Raw genomic sequence first — 16,573 nt, 5'->3', positions numbered from 1 at the left:
GTTATAAAATCCTTTCTCTTAGGAAAAAAAAAGAAAAATATATATATATATATATATATATATATATATATATATATATATATATCTCAGTGAGTCCTAAAACTAATAGCGTCTGGGTCAAGGCCTGCGTCATGTGTGGTTTTGTCCCCAGTTTTCGTGGTGACGTATCCATGCATCCGTCAAGGACACAAAGTCACCAGCCAGGATCACCTTATTAAATGTAGAGATACGTAGGCTGCCACCAGTAACATACAAAAAAAAATGCACTTTCACCAATATTGAGAGCATAGACATTGAGAAAACACACCTCGTGTGCATCTAAAGTGCCTTTCAGGATCACGTAACAGCCATTACTATCAGTCTGCACCTGTGAATGTTGAAAGGGGACCTCTGTGGCCACCCAGATTAAGGAACCCCGTGCATATCCTGAATAGGAGGTGGCAAAGACCTATCCCCTACATCTCCTTTGGAGGCATCCGATACAATCCCTCCCCCAGAGGAGGGTCTTCTAAAGATATGCTATGGAAATGCTGTGTCTACGTAGATAGGCAGAGACCCTGTTGCGTTTTGTTGGTCCCTTTAGACCTCTCACATTAGTCAACAGCTTATATTTGGTACCTAGGCTACCCATTATCCTTGTGTAGAAACATCCAGTATCTGCATTCCTTAACCTGCTGTATGTTCCCCTGACCAGAGTGCCTTACATGTGTGGAAGCCGCATCCCCAAAGTAACTTAAAAAAACTTGGATACACACAAAACAGAACTATCACAACAACCCGTCATGCCCTCGAACTGCCCCCTCCCTGCCCAGTCCCACCCACGGGAAGCATCTGAGGCCTTCCCCGACACAACCATCAGCCAAAGAGGACTGCAAACCCCACCCCCAAACCCACCCAATCTCCCCTGCTCAAATACAAATTAGGTTGAAATGTAGAAACAGTCCAGTTGACTAAACCTCCTGAGTTGCAAGCTCAAAAAGAAACTAAACAAACCCTGTCTGTTCCAGCCCCGGTCCCTGCCGGAGTAGAGGCATTATATGCACTGAATCCACATATTAAACAATCCCCAAGAAGTTTTTACAAGTCTCAATCGCCAATGGAAAATCCCCCAAGAATCAGCAGACAGACGTGTCAACCCAGTGGATCCACATTTTTCCTGTAGCCCTGTGTAGGAACCATCCTAAGCTCCATGTTCCCCCCGGCCCTCAACCCATCTCAGTACCCTCACATTGAGCCTCAGGTACCCGACTCCGATTTGAGAACAGGTTAGGTGTTTCAAGTGATAGCAGTGTTGCCTATAGTGTGCCACCCGGAGCCACCAGGCTCTGTTCCTGACGTGCCACTACTGGTGACCCACTCAGATTCCACGTTAATCGTCACACTCCTCGATGCTTCATTTCTCTTCATTCGGACAGCTGCTATTTGTGACCCAGGCCCAATGACTCCAGCCAGGTTGCTGCCTCTTGTGATGAGTCTAAGATAGAGACCCCTGCCGTCATGTTTAACCCAGAGGCGGGCCTGAAACATTAAACTGTATTTGATGTTGTGATCATGAAGCCTCCTTTTAACTGACAAGAAAAGTATTCCTGAGATCCTGAACTCTTTTTAGTGTAATCCAGATAGATCTGAATCTGTTTGTCTTCAAAGAGTGGGGGGCATAGGTATGGATGTGTTGAAGGATAATATCCCAGTCTCTGTAGTTATAGAGGCGCATTATAGGCGCTCTTAGGGGGCTCCCAGTTGCGGAGCCACTGTCAGCACCCTGTGGGCATGTTCTACAGTGAAGAAATTTGAGAGATGCTTTGGTGGACAATCACAATTTCTAGGAAGAGTTCTGCGAAGGACCCCTCTGCTTGTTCCGGAAACCCCAAGAATCATAAATTGTTCCTTCTCGACTTGCCCTCTGTGTCCTCCACCCGACCCTCTATGTAGGTGACACTGCAATTCAGACCGGTCACTACTGTCTGCAAACTCTTAACCTCTTGTTTAAGACAGGCCATATCTTCCTCAGTTAATGTGACTGTCTGGCCCTTGCGGAGGTCCAGCCGGAGAGAATTGATGTCCATTGACATCACGTCCATATTTGGGAGTCTTGAATGGCAGCCAAGATCTCCGTTGTGTGCTCTGTGCGGTCCAGTGTCCCCTCGAGCAGTCCTCCCTTATCCCAAGGGCCAGTGCCCGTGGACCGTACATTGCATACTTGTGTTGGTCTGCAGTGTCTTCCGCCATTTTGCAATGTTAAGTAGCGCTCTTCCAAGGCTATGACTCCAAGGGGCCAGACACCTCTTTGAAGCGGGTCACACACCACCTCCAGGTCCCCTCAGGTTGTCTTTAGAGCCTAGAAGGGGGGAGCGGGTATCACTCACCATGCTGCCACTCAGAGGCGCCGCCCCAGGTGAAATTCTGCAACCTCACAGCACCAGCAGGGCCCCCTTGAGGTCCCTAGGAATGGCCCTGACAGTCACCCAGCTCCAGGGGGGGTGAGGGTTTGAAGCTAAAACCAGTTCACCAGATTTCTCCCTAATGGCAGACGATCACTTGCCAGGGTGCCCAGTCTCTCGAACCACCCTAGCTGTTCGGACTTTCTCAGAGACAATGACCCCTCACCTCGCACTGGACCTTGGAGGGCCACTGTAGTATAGAACCCCTCACTGCTGTAATCTACACCCTCCGCATTTCCAGGACAGTCAAAAAAGGGGGAGTCACCATCATTACCCAAGGCTTTTAGCAGTCATTCGACCCACCCTGTAGCATACTCCAGGATGGGGAGTCCCCTCTCCACCTCTGCACAGGTCTCAGCATGCAGGCCAGTGGGCCAAGGTGGAGCAGAGTGCCACCCTACGTCCATCATCTGCGTGTGTTTGCTTTGTTTGCCCTATGTTGGAAGGGTATGCCCTGATGTGGGTCCTTTGCTCACTTTGCCACTGGATTCAAGCTAGCCTGGCTGATGAGGCTGGCTGTTACCCCGAAACCTGTCCCAATATGCCTTTTCCTGTCCAGGGAAGACCTGGCTTGGCAGTTCGGGCTGGACTGTTCCCATGAGGAACAGGGTGAAGACTGATTTGCGGCACTCCATAGGCAGGGAGCCGCCACGGGTCATCATCCTCCATACCCCGAGACTGGGTGATGCGCAGCCCTCCACCTGCACGGCTGACTGAGCAGCTGGGAAATGTTCAAGGGAGCTATTGGGTATACGGACTCCAACCGCGCTCCAAGGTGTGCAGAGTCTCCAGATGTCTCTGTCACTCAGGCATCTACCCATGTCCCAGGCCACACTCTCCACACGGCCACCTAACCTCTCACCAGGTGGGGCCAGGATTTTGCCCTATTACACCTGCAGGCTTGTAGGGGGGGATCTTTACATGGTCCTTCAAGGGCCCAACACCATCAGTGCCCACAGGATTCGGTAGGATTTGAGCCTCAACTCCGTGAGCTTCTGTGAAGCATGTCTAGCCGGACATCTTGGTTGGTCACGTTCCTTGCATTCAGTTGTATTATATGCTTTGCATGAGGGACCTTTCTTACTTTACAAATACAAGTCCCTCTTTATCCATTGGTTTCTCTTGTTCTTCATGAACATCTCTCTAGTGGGTGGCACAAAGGATTGCTGCAGCCCACTAGTAGAATTTCATTTACTCTGCACCATTGGTACCATATACTAAGGACTTATAAGTAAATTAATTGCTTCAATTAGGGGTATGCCAATTCTAAGATGCTCAGAGAGGAGATCACAAGCACTTTACCACATGCACAGTCCTGTGGTCAGCATAAAAATTAAAAGAGTTCAGAAAAAGACAGCAACAATCTTGGAGAATAGAACATCAAAGATGGTCATTTTCAACAATTACTAAAAGAGTCGAAGAGAAGTTATCTGGTTATTATGAAAATCTGATAAAACATTTGATTAAGAAGAAAAAAATGTATGTGTTCTTCACACTATCCATTTGTTATGAAAAAACTGTGTATGGTTCCATGGAGGAAAAAGCTTGAAACTTCCCAGCTTTCTATGCCACTATAATCGCTACCAAAAAAGCTACATTTTAAAAGAAGTGTTCCATTGAGGCCTTATGTAAGGGATTGGAAAAGGGAGCCATTAATTTAGATAAAACTACATTTAACTCAATCTGAGTAGGAACATGTCTAATTGGTCTTTTTTAATCCTTCCAGGAAATTTGTGACCAGCAAACTGAAGAACAATCTTTGTGTTGGTCCTTTCTGTATGCTGTATTGGAGGAAGATGAACTTAAAAGGAGGCAAATAATAGTTTGAGTGAACCAAACGAGGCAAATATAGCAAAATCACATTCTCCTTGCAGGTCATAGGATCGTTATTGTTACTGAGGTGCCCTAAGGCAAATCTTTTGCATTTAAAAGCACACGAAGCTCTTGTGGTAGGACATTTGGCTTCTTTAAGAATGTTCATAAACTCCAGTGGAAGGTTCAAATGTCATCATCAAACAAGCTTTATTCGGTTAATAGAAAACCTTCAAAGCATACATACTTAAATATACATTCATAAAAACCTGTCTTCATGAATTATGGGGCTAGAGAAAAAAACCTATGAGCTTGAGCTTGAACACAGGCCCCTGCAGCGGATGCCTTCGTCCACTGAGCCACCAGACCCGGCATGCACATCTCTCTCTCTTTCTCTCTCGCTCTCTCTCTCGTTCTCTCTCTCTCTCGTGTTCTCTCTCTCTCTCTGTCCCTGCCTCTGTCTGTCCCTGCCTCTGTCTGTCCCTGCCTCTGTCTGTCCCTGCCTCTGTCTGTCCCTGCCTCTATCTGTCCCTGCCTCTATCCGTCTGTCCCTGCCTCTGTCTGTCTCTGTCTCTATCTGTGTCTCTATCTGTCTCTGTCTCTATCTGTCTGTCCCTGCCGCTATCTGTCCCTGCCTCTATCTGTCTCTGCCTCTATCTGTCCCTGCCTCTATCTGTCCCTGCCTCTATCTGTCCCTGCCTCTCTATCTGTGCAGAAGTGGGACAGGAAACGCTATAAGAAATCCTACTGACTTTCCCCAGCCATGCTGACATTGCCCTGCAGTCAGTAGTTTTGGTCATTGAGACATCACCTGCCCCCTGTCTGAGCCACTCAGCAAAGATTAGAGCCGAGAATGTAAAGCAGTTGTCACAACAACAGACTGACAATCTGATTACCAGGGAAACAAAAGGTGCTTCTAGCGGCCCTGCCCCCCCTGGAACTAAGAACAAATTTCGGGGGGGGGGGCTGAATCTTTAAGAAATAGGCAGAGTGGAGCTGCAGGGGCTCTTAGAAGGGGTGAAACAACAGCAAGGCCTCATTAACATGCAAATGGTCTTTTAAAGACCTGTGAAGTGCTCGGGGCGGCTGTGTGTGGCCCGGGAAGCTGTCTCATCCCAGGCTGCCACACGCAACAGGGGGGTGGGGGGGCTGAAGCCCTTTGAGTCCAATGGGTGTTGCGCGCCTGAATACAACAAAAGTACAGTGTTTAATGTCATAAGAATTTGATATTAACTGTATGCTGGGTGAAAAACGTCGTGAAACTGTAATCTTACACGGCATGGAGCGCTCGGCATCCTGTGATTCTGGGCAAATCACCTAATCTCCCGGTGCCTAACAAAATGCAAGTGTTAATCTGTAATGCAGCTGGTGCTCATGTAAAGCACTTTAATACCGTCAGGTCGAGTCAATGATGATCATCAAGTCCTGGGAGAATTATAGAAAACCTGCTTTGTGAATTTATCAGGGTGCCACGGTCAGCCAAGAGGCAAGATTGCTTGCCTTGGAGGAGGCCTCATGGCACGAAGGAAGGCTCTCCCGGGTGGTAACTCGAAGCACCATGTGATTTTCGACAGCTGCTCCAAAGTGCTCGCACTTTCCCTCCCAGTCACATAATTCTATTAGCGCCACCACTTGAACGTCTGCGCTCGCGCAGTCTCTTGAAACGCGGGCCTCGGAAATCAATTCGATTACCTCTCTGAATTAAGTATGCACAACTGAGAGCCCCTGCGGGCCGCCAAGGAAGGCTTGACGGGCCGCTGGCGGCCCGCGGGCCGTACTATGAGTACCCCTGCTCTACAACAACTTTGTCGACCTTCCCCCCCGACGCCACAGTCAGCCCGCCCCCCCTTACGCACCAGCCAGCCCACCATCTCCACCTGGACGCTGATCACAGCTGAAGATACCACCTCAACCATGAAAGGCATACACTCAGGGTCCCCCACCAACCCCTGCCTCCCACACATCTACCACAGAGCCACCACCGCCATCAAACCCGAACTACAACGCACCGTCAACACCACCCTCGAAGCAGACACTTTCCCAGATGACTGGAAATGCGCATAAGTCATGCCACTGCTCAAGAAACCGACAGCCAACCCCACCGAACACAAGAATTAATGGCCCATTTTGCCCCTCCCCTTCTCGATCAAAGTTGCAGAGAAAATAGCGAACTGACACAGTTCATTGAAGACCATGCCATCCTCGACCCGCCCCAATCCGGATTCTGAAGCAACCACAGCATAGAAACTGCCCTACTCGCCGCCACAGATTACATCCTCACCGTCCTGGACCAAGGCCACACCGCTGCCCTCATATTAGTCGACCTATCAGCAGCCTTCGACACCGTCTCCCACCGCACAATCGTCGACAGACTACACGACACCGGCATACAAGGAACAGCCCTAGACTGGATCCGATCATTCCTCACTGGAAGAAGCCAAAGAATTAGACTGCCGCCCTTCCTCTCCGATCCCACGGAAATCACCTACGGAGTCCCACAGCCCTCTTCAACATCTACATGGCACCCCCCCTCGCTGCCATCGTCCGACAACACGGCCTCAACATCGTCTACTACGCTGATGACACCCAGCTCATCCTCTCCCTCACCAAAGACCCTGCCACCGCCAGACTCAACTACCAGAAAGGAATGCAGGAGGTCGGAGACTGGATGACCAACAGCTGCCTTAAACTCAATGCTGAGAAGACAGAAGTCCTCGTCACCACCCTTTCAGCCTGGGATGACTCCTGGTGGCTGACAGCCTTCGGAAGCCCACCGACAACCTCGAACCACGCCAAAAACCTGGGTATCGTACTAGACTCATCCCTCACCATGATCTGAAAGATCAACGCCGTCGCCTCCAGCTGCTTCAACACCCTCCGCAGGACCTTCAAATGGATCCCCCCCGGAGTTAAGGAAGACAGTCACCCACGCACTCATTACCAGCAGACTGGACTATGGAAACGCACCATACGCCGGCATAAACAAGTCCCTACTCCGAAAACTCCAGACGATACAGAACACTGACTCCCGACTCGTCCTCGGCATCCCCCGACACAAACACATCACCCAACACCTTCGAAGGCTCCACTGGCACCCCTTGGAGAAAAGAGTCACCTTCAAAATACTCACCCACGCCTACAAATGCCTTCACAACACCGGACCCAAATACCTAAATGACAGAATCAACTTCCATGTACCCAAAAGAAACCTCCGATCTTCCAACCTCACACTGGCCGAAACCCCGCGCATCCGCAGGGCCAGAGCAGGTGGAAGACCCTTCTCGCACATTGTGGCCAAAACCTGGAACGAGCTCCCGGCAGACAGACTCTTTCCCCACCCTGAACACCTTTAGGAAGGCCCTCAAGACCTGGCTCTTCAGCTAACCGATCTGTCGAACCCTCCCCCCATAGCCTCTTAAGACCCTCACGGGTGAGTAGCACGCTTAATAACCTCTGATTGATTGATTGAGGAACATGCAAGCAGTGATCCAGCAAAATAATTTTCTGCAGTAACTAGCAGCTTGGTTTCTGCAAATATCCCAGACCTCCACACCAAATACTGCAGCACTCTGGGCCTTCGCACAGTAGACTGCCAGTAAGGAGACACCGACCAAGAGTGTGTTTTCTTATGCAGCCGCGAAATAGCCTTTGATCTATGTTATATAAGAAGTGAAGATTTATTAAGTTGAGGTTCCCACCTGAGTTTATTAGATATCGTGACTTCAAAGTAATCTATGCTGTGAACTCTTTTTAGTGATTTGTTCCCAACTTTCACAATACCATTTTTAGCAGGCCTAGGTTCAAACACCATACATTTAATTTTGGTTGCATTAAATTTCAGCCCTCTGAATTTACAGAATCGTAGAAATGTATTAATTAGCACCTGCAGGTCCATAGGGGTTTTAAAAATAAGAAGGGAATCATCGGCAAAAAGTAGGATTGGTACCTTCTTAGTGTTTAAAGCAGGTGAATCATTCTAGTTGTCTAAAAGTATATGTACCACATAACTCATATACAATTTAAACAAAGTGGGGGCACAAACGCACCCTGCTGTACACCTCATAAAATTGGGGATTCACTCAGTCAATTCCCTCATGCTACCCCAGCAGACCTGAGCGTAGTTCTCCATATACAGTTTCGCTCTAAGATTGACCAAATTCCCAGGAGCACCCATCTTAAGCAAAACATTCCACAGATTCCCTCTGGGAATGAGGTCAAAAGCAGGCTTCAGGTCCACAAAGGCTACTTACAATTTTTGCTTTAAAAACAATACATATTTCAAGTAGAGAAGAGCCAGTATGAATACCTGGTCGGACATGCTCGTCTTTGGTTGAAAACCGGCTCGAAGGGGGGGGACAAAACAGGATTTTCTTCAACCCATGCTAGTAGTTTATCGAGGACCTGCCTAGCAAAAAATTAATTGGCAAGTTGTCAATGATTTTCATAGGTTTATAGTTGGAAGTATTACTAGGGTGCCCCTTTTTACAAACCGGGATTATTTTGGCTCTCCTTCAGGTATAAGGGATCCCACCCACCTGCTGAGATGGCATTCGAAAGAAGATTGACATAGCTGGGCCAAAATTTGCAGCTCTGATTTAAACAGACACCCTGGGACTTTGTAAGGACCGGGTTCTTTTTGACTTGAGAAGGTGTATAGCGTGCGAAGTGTCTTCTAAGGTAAAGTGCACCAGATCTGTTTCCACTACCACACCTACTATTCCGTCACTTCTAGACGTTGTCGCCCCAAAACCTGGAGTAGTATCACCAACAGATCCTCCAAAGCATACAATTTAGGAAAATGGGCAACCTCTGTTAAAATATGGTGGTTCTAGAGCCATCATTGCTGCCATGGGACAGGATTCGCCAGAAAGATCTATTCTTCTTGTGGTTAATAATTGAAAGAAGATCCTGCCAGATTTTATCATCCCAGTTCCCTTTGGCTTTAGCGAGGGCAGATTTGTAGTTTTCCCCTTAGCCTCCTTTATCTTTACCGATACACGATCTTTCACATTAGCTCTTAATCTAGTTCTAGCGATTTTAGTCGGGGTTAAACCACTTAACCTCCTTTGCCGGAGAAGAATCCCATGCAGCTGAGAGAATAACATTTTGTGAATATCAAAGTTCGGAATATCAGTAAGAGGGAAATTTTCAAAATCATAATAGAAAGACAAATAAGCCATATATCTCTGTATGGAATATATGATTTAACAGTACTTGTGGCCAGGTGACTCTCCTATGCTTGCTGGCTAACAAGGGTTCGGGTACAATAGTGCAACAAGCAGTGTTAGCTCTTCTCAGCACTTCACCTGAAAGAGATAAGAGCAAGGAATTATCGCTATTAAGGCGGACATCGACCTTAATGTCCTCCAGCAGGGGCCATAGCCTAACATCTAGGAAGACAATCAATAACACTTGCATAGCAACCTTGCTTAAAAGTGTACATCCTAAGGTAGTCTGAGCGTGTCCTCCCAATGCAAGCCCTGATGCTCCGGCCACCAATAATCGCAGATGGTTAGGAAGCGGCAGCATCCTTTTTCCTCGCACTGTACTCTAACAGACTGTGGGATGTTCCACTTCTCATTTTCTGTTTCCGTGAGCTCGTCTGTATAAAAAGACAGTTCAAAAGAAGTATTAAAATCTCCTGCAACAATTAGATTAGAAACTGCTAATAAAATTCAATTAGCTATTCCAAGAGAGTTAGCACCAGTGACTCACTGGCAACAGGGACAGTTTTGGCATAGAAGTTAATACCAATTGCAAATCCGAAGGAAATGTTGATGAGACCCCCATTATATCAGGGGAGTTTATTATCATGGCTGAGTGGGTACAGAATAAATCATTCTTCATCAGTATAAGTGACCCTCCGCCGCACGTCTATGCTTCTCTGGACATTAAGCTTCTACGCTATAAGTTGAAAAACCATTACTACACACCTTAGTTGTAGCCCTGGTCACTGGAACATACAGACATCATAATTACGAATATGGGATAACAAATCTGAATCTACAAGTTTAAGTTTAATGCTGGACAGATTCCAGGTGATTATGTGCAAACTTGAACGGGAGCTCACAAATCCCCTTGGGTGCATGGATACAAGTTGTGTTATTGTAGCAGAAGAATAACCGTCTGCATAATCTCTAGCCCCCCTAGAAACTGACCAAATGTGTCTTATCCAACCAACCTAGTTATATCATTACCGGCCATGGTGGTACTAGAAGTGTGGCACATGCCCAATGCGGCAGGCTCAACAAATTCAGGTAGTCTATTCCATTCAAATTTGATACCTGTGGTTGTGCCTTCGGAGAGGACTACGAAGGCACTTCCGGCTGCCAGAAATGGAACTGCTTATGAGAGAGGATAGTCAGTGCTTTAAATGGAAAAAAATAAGTGCAGGTTCTCACCAAATTGAGATGTGTACTAGGGGGGCGGGGCTTGGGGCAGGGCTATGGGCAGTGCAATGGGATCCGGCCAGGGGCACACATTTAATGTGATTGAGATTTAATTGGTGTGCAGATGTGCATAATTATACGAAAGCATTTCTGGTATAGATTTGATTATTGCATTTCCCTTATACGTACAAAAGGGTACATTTATTATTAAAGTGGGCCTCTCATGGTGCAACACCTAGATCACATATGACTTGCACAAGATATTTTCCTTAACACTTTTTGGAAAGGTTTAACTATGGTTAACCCTCTTATTTCACTGCCACTTAGCAGACATCACCCAGCCCCTCCCAGGTGGCACAGCTTGACCTCAAAGCTCCTTACCTGCTGTAAAGTCTGATTCCCTCTTTCTGGAGTCGGGCAAGCTGTTGAAAGCTCGAGCTAGGATGCCTGGCTCTGGCTCAGTTCCAGGTCCTCTTGCACCCTCAAGCCAAAAATGAACTGAACTGTGATAGTGCATGTGCCTGCTAACCAAACTCTAATCTCATGTGCAAAGGATAAGACAAAATAGTGACCTTAATTGCAATACAGGAGGGAAAGAAAGATGAAGCCATCTAGAGGCTGAATTGCACAATGTGAAAGCAGAAATTCTGGGATCAATCCCAGCTTCCCCACATGGCCAAATTGTGTGATCGCTGACAAATATTTTATGTTGCCAACCTCCTTTCTAGGTTGAGCCTAGAGGAGCGCATGCGCTGCTGCTCAACTTTTAGTAAGGGGTAAAAAAAAAAGTGCTACCAGATGCTGCCATGCCTAGAGCTTGAGTGCATGTTCGCGGGCACGCGCTTGAACACTTCTCGCCCTTTCCTGGCTGTTTTCTGTGCATCGCTTATTCTGTCAATTACTCCTTCCTTCTTTGCTGCTTTTCTGTGCGTTTCTCATTTCAGAAAGTTTATGTACACACTGACGGTGGGGTTTCCTGACACTGAAGCTATTTTCTTGTGTAATTTGCTTTTTAAATGAGAACACTGACAATAAATTAAGACCGCGCAAATACGAGTGTCTGTGCCTACTATCGGTGCTAGGTACAGCCCCCCTCTTTAAATTCCTCCCCTGCTCTGTCTCTGGCACATATGGCATCTCTGCTAGGAAACACCCCTGATGGATTTTCACAGGCCCCATGTGAGGAGTCCCAGCTGCTGGCTGCCAAGCGAGTAAGGAGAAGAACAGACTGCCAGCGGCCTCCCCTCCCACCTGTCAGTGTCTCCACCCTTCGTGCTCATCTGTACACAGACACTACGTGCACGACTCCTGAAAGCACGAGCCTGTGGATGTAAACACATGCACCACTGAGGGCAAACCTGCACGGGAGGCTGAGAGTGCACCTCTCGGGCGCGCGCAGTGTGGCGTCCTCACAGTGGGCCCAACAACCTCTTGCACAGTTTCTTCACAATCCTTTGCTCATCTCCGCTTGCTGCTTTCAGCCCTTGGCTTTCCTTTTCTCATCATTATCACGTGTGTGGACCCAAAGGGTTCAAGTAAATAAACTAAGACTACAGCTCCCAGAATGCAGTGTTTCTGACGTGAAAACTCAGCACTATAAACATCGTGACGTATGTGGTGCCTACCCCAGAGTCAGCCATCTTTACATCGTGCTGGGTACGTTCTCCATTGCCAGCAGGCAGCCAAACTGTCAAGAGTGAGCCAGTCGGGCCTATTTAGTCAGCAGGGGTTTGCAAGCTGGGCTTCTTAGTACATATGCACAGTGTTAAAAGTCAGTCAACAAGTCCCAGACTTAGCACCCCATCCCCTGCAAACTACGGGTTTCTTCCTCCCTCCACAACCAACAAAAAACAAACAAAAGAAAAAACAAAACTAGATAGGAGCTGAAGTCGTCTCTGGCACCCAGGACCATTGCCGGGAAGGGGAGGGGGGGGCAGTGGGTTCTTTGCTCAGGGCCTGCTGTGTCACCTCAGCATATATTTATATAAATGAAAGCACATCAGGCCTGGTCAGGTAATGTATAGTGAGGAAGCTATGGCAGTTGCACCGCTAGGTGGTGCCAGACTCCAGAGTTGCCTGTTAAAGGGACGTGTCTTACTCTCTCTGCTTCTACTACTGTGAGGCTTTTCACCAGGCCTTGCAAAACACCGACAACGTGTGATTGTCAGAAACAATGCACAAGAACCTCTTTGTGTCAAACCAAAACTCCCCTCAAAAGTCCTCTACATCAATAAAAGTGTCTTGTCAGACTTCTCTCCAATTGGCTTGTATCCCACAAAACAGTGGCATGGGTGTATGCTTCTCAGAATATTGTGCAAAAGCTAAGCATACCAGATATTGTACCAGAGGCGGATTCAAAGCAAGCACATATGAGTGGCCCATACCATCATGAACATACTTCCTAACGTTGCCATATCGTTCCATGCCAGCATGGCACCATGTTTCATGTCCTTATGTTTAATTTATTTTGAAGTTTTATATATAGTAGGAACTCGACCCAAAGGTATTAGAGGCTTTACATGAGCACCAGTCACATTCGTTTTTGGTAAGCACCGGGAGAGTCAGTGATTTGCCCAGAGTGACAGGATGTTGAGCCGCCAAGATTCGAACCTGGTTCCCCAGATCTAAAGTTGGCAGCTCTGGCTGTTAGGCCACATCCTCTCCTTTTTTGTTGCCAGGTATTTTAGTCTAATTGATTCAATTTAAAGCAAATTGAGAACACAACTTACAGAATGCACTGATTTGTGAAATAAAAGTCTACTACTACAAACATGGTACCTCATTGACATGAAGCGATCTGGCAACCAGTGCAATCAATGACCACATGTACGAAGCAATGTTCCGGTCGCAAACGGCCCAATTCGCAGAATCGGGTCGTTTGCGACAGGCAAAACGCATTTTGGGATGTACAAAGCTCAAATTGTGATTTGGTAACTTAACGAATTGCAATTTGGGTTTTGCCATTCGGTATTAGGTACGGGTGTGTTCAGGACGTCACTCCATAATACCGAATCACAAGGGTATGTATGAATGTTTTGCGACCTGAAAAGGGTTGCAAAACAATCGCATTTTACCACCAAATTCAATTAGGTGGTAACCTATTCGCATTATCTTTGTGAATGCATGCTAAGCAGGCAGTGGTCCCATGGTCCACTGCTTGCTCTTAAAACAAGCATTGGCATAGCCAATAGGTCTCGCATTTGGGACCTTATAAGTGTTTAGCCATGCAACAGTTGGTGTTGTTGCACCAAAGATATTCTGCTGCATAACTAAATACTTATAAGGTCCCAAAAGTGAGACCTATTGGCTATGCCAATGCTTGTTCTTCATTAGCACATATGATGGTATATTTAAATGCTCAAGTTCAAGCTGTGTGCAGAACAATCACATCTTGTACAGTATAATGTTGCTTCATTCATGAAAAGAAAATAGCCCATAAATGATGCACGCCTGAAAAGTGACTTGCTTCCTGGATCACTAATGGTATTGTCCTCATGGTGGGAGCACACACTCCTCTCAGTGCTGTGATATAAGCTTATGCACCAAGGTGAAATGCTTCCACATGAAAAAAATACACTTTTATTTTACTGGTAATGTTTTCGGGGCTCGACTTCTGAATGAGTTTTTTAAGGCCAGGCCAGACTTCCTGGTTCGGCTCTGACTGGGCCCTCCTTGTTAATTTATTGGTTCACCCACCTCTACCCCTCCCAGAGCCCCTCCACTAACCCAGGAGAAAATGGCCAGTACAAAACAAATTACAATTGTGTTGAAACACTGCGGAGAGAGCAGATCTGCACTGATGAGAGAGTGGCCTTGCACTTGCTACAAGCACACCCTTTAACGTGCGCTTCAAGTGCGGAGTGTGGTAATACAAGGCTTGTAACTATACATCTGCTATGCAGGACACTGCAGACAACACTCACTCATGCAAGAACACGCACAGGGTCACAGAAGCATTCATGCACGCAGACAGGGCATTCAGTACATGCATGTTAGAAATGCTTACATTCACTGCTGCCCACATTAGTAAACCTTGACTCCCACTGGCTGTGCACAGCATCACTATCACCACTTTCCTCCTCAGTTTGGATCCAAACATTTTATGCCCTATTCTGCTATGCCAGCAGGAAGTCTTCTCTTCGATTTCCCGGGAGTCACGAGATATGCCCGTTAGCCGGCCACGCTCTCACACCTACAGTGCTATGGACTCCACAGCGCCTGAGTACACACTGTAGATAGCTGTCAAAGTTCAGATTGCTTATGTGTGATCTTTTCATAATTTCAGTGTAATTATGAGTGACATACAACGACTATGAGTGACACTTTCTCACAGGCAAAATCATGCAGTGAAGTCAAGGGAAACCTATAAATTTCAGAAATTACACCCATTTGAGCAACAAGAAACTCTAAGATCTTAAACCTGCTGCCCTACCTACACGCATGATCTCAGCTGCCTACTAATACAGTTTTATAATTATTCACACTTGCTTTCAATCTGCCGCTGCCTGGTGTGCTGGAGGGCACTAGAATATTCAGCATATGGAAGCCTCTTGCACTAAACTCTCGAATGATAGCGAAGGAGAGTCCTGATTAAATGCACCCCCCCCCCAGCAGCCCTGGTTTAATGCACCCCCCAGCAGCCCTGATTAAATGCACCCCCGGCAGTGTCAGCATACAGTGCTGTGCTGTCAACGAAGTGACGGCAGAGTGAGAGCTCTTATTAAATGCAGCCCAGCAGTGTCAACATCCAGTGCTGTCAACATAGTGACGTCAGAGCGAGGGCTTTGATTAAATGCACCCCCAGTAGTGTCCGCATTCAGTGCTGTGCTGTCAACGTAGTGACGTCAGAGCGAAGGCTCTGATTAACCGCACCCCCAGGGAACTAGGCCGAAGGGCGGCGTTTGTACCTTTAATAAGGCACATCTGTGATCTCGAACCACAAACAAACCCTCATCCGAAAAAAAATGCCACGAACATTTGTCTGACGTGAGCTGAACAAAAAAACGCAGCTTCATGTGTAGTGAACAAACGATATCTGCAATAACACTGTTCCCTGCTCAGGGCTCCGAGCCAGAGGCCCGCGGTACATCAAATATACCACGGAAACAATTAATATACGTTTAACCTTTTCTCCAAGAGGCCAAATGTGGCAATAATGAACTTCGAAAATAGCAAATAAAGTAAAGGAGTTCAAATGTCTTTGAAGCATCTGGACGACTCCACGTGGAACATAAATGTGAATAAAATCAAAAGGACTAGAATAAAAGTCAGCACAGAAGGGGGGAACCGTGCCTTTATCTCAGGAGGCAGATGCTCTTAGTTGGAGAGATTTGCCTGGCCCAGGTTCCTCCCTCCACCACCACTGCACCCCTGTTATGAGCCCGACGAGACCTGCTGGTAAAGGGCTGATGCCTGGGGGTCAGGTACACTGCATCCAGTTGCAACAGGGAATAGAAAGCTAAGCAGTGAGCGCTGTAACATGCTCACCTTTACCACAATGATGATTGCACTTTCATTTTGGTGCCTGTGCCTAATTTCTGTCCCAGTCGGACTCTACAAAACCAAAGGGAATGATGGACGGAGTGTTGAACATTGCAAGCACTCACCCCCAGTCAACTGATCTGGGTTTAATCCATCACCGTTCTTTAGCCCACTCTGCCACCCCAGTTCAGACATGGCCATATGCAAATCAGTCTGACCCTGTGCCTCATGGGAACAGTCCAGCCCGAACTGCCAAGCCATGTCTTCCCTGGACCGGAAACAAGCTTCCTAGGACCGGTTTCTGGCATTTCAGCCGTCTTCAGCCAGGCTTGCTTGAATCCAGTGGCAAAGTGAGCAAGGGACTCACGTCTGAGCATACCCTGCCAACTTATGGCGAACAAAGCAAAACCAAAGGGAATGATGGACGGACTCTGGTCAGAGCAGACAGAG

Source organism: Triturus cristatus, chromosome 7, assembly GCF_964204655.1.
Source record: "Triturus cristatus chromosome 7, aTriCri1.1, whole genome shotgun sequence".
Lineage (NCBI taxonomy): Eukaryota > Metazoa > Chordata > Amphibia > Caudata > Salamandridae > Triturus > Triturus cristatus.
Note: the sequence above shows the minus strand (reverse complement) of the source record.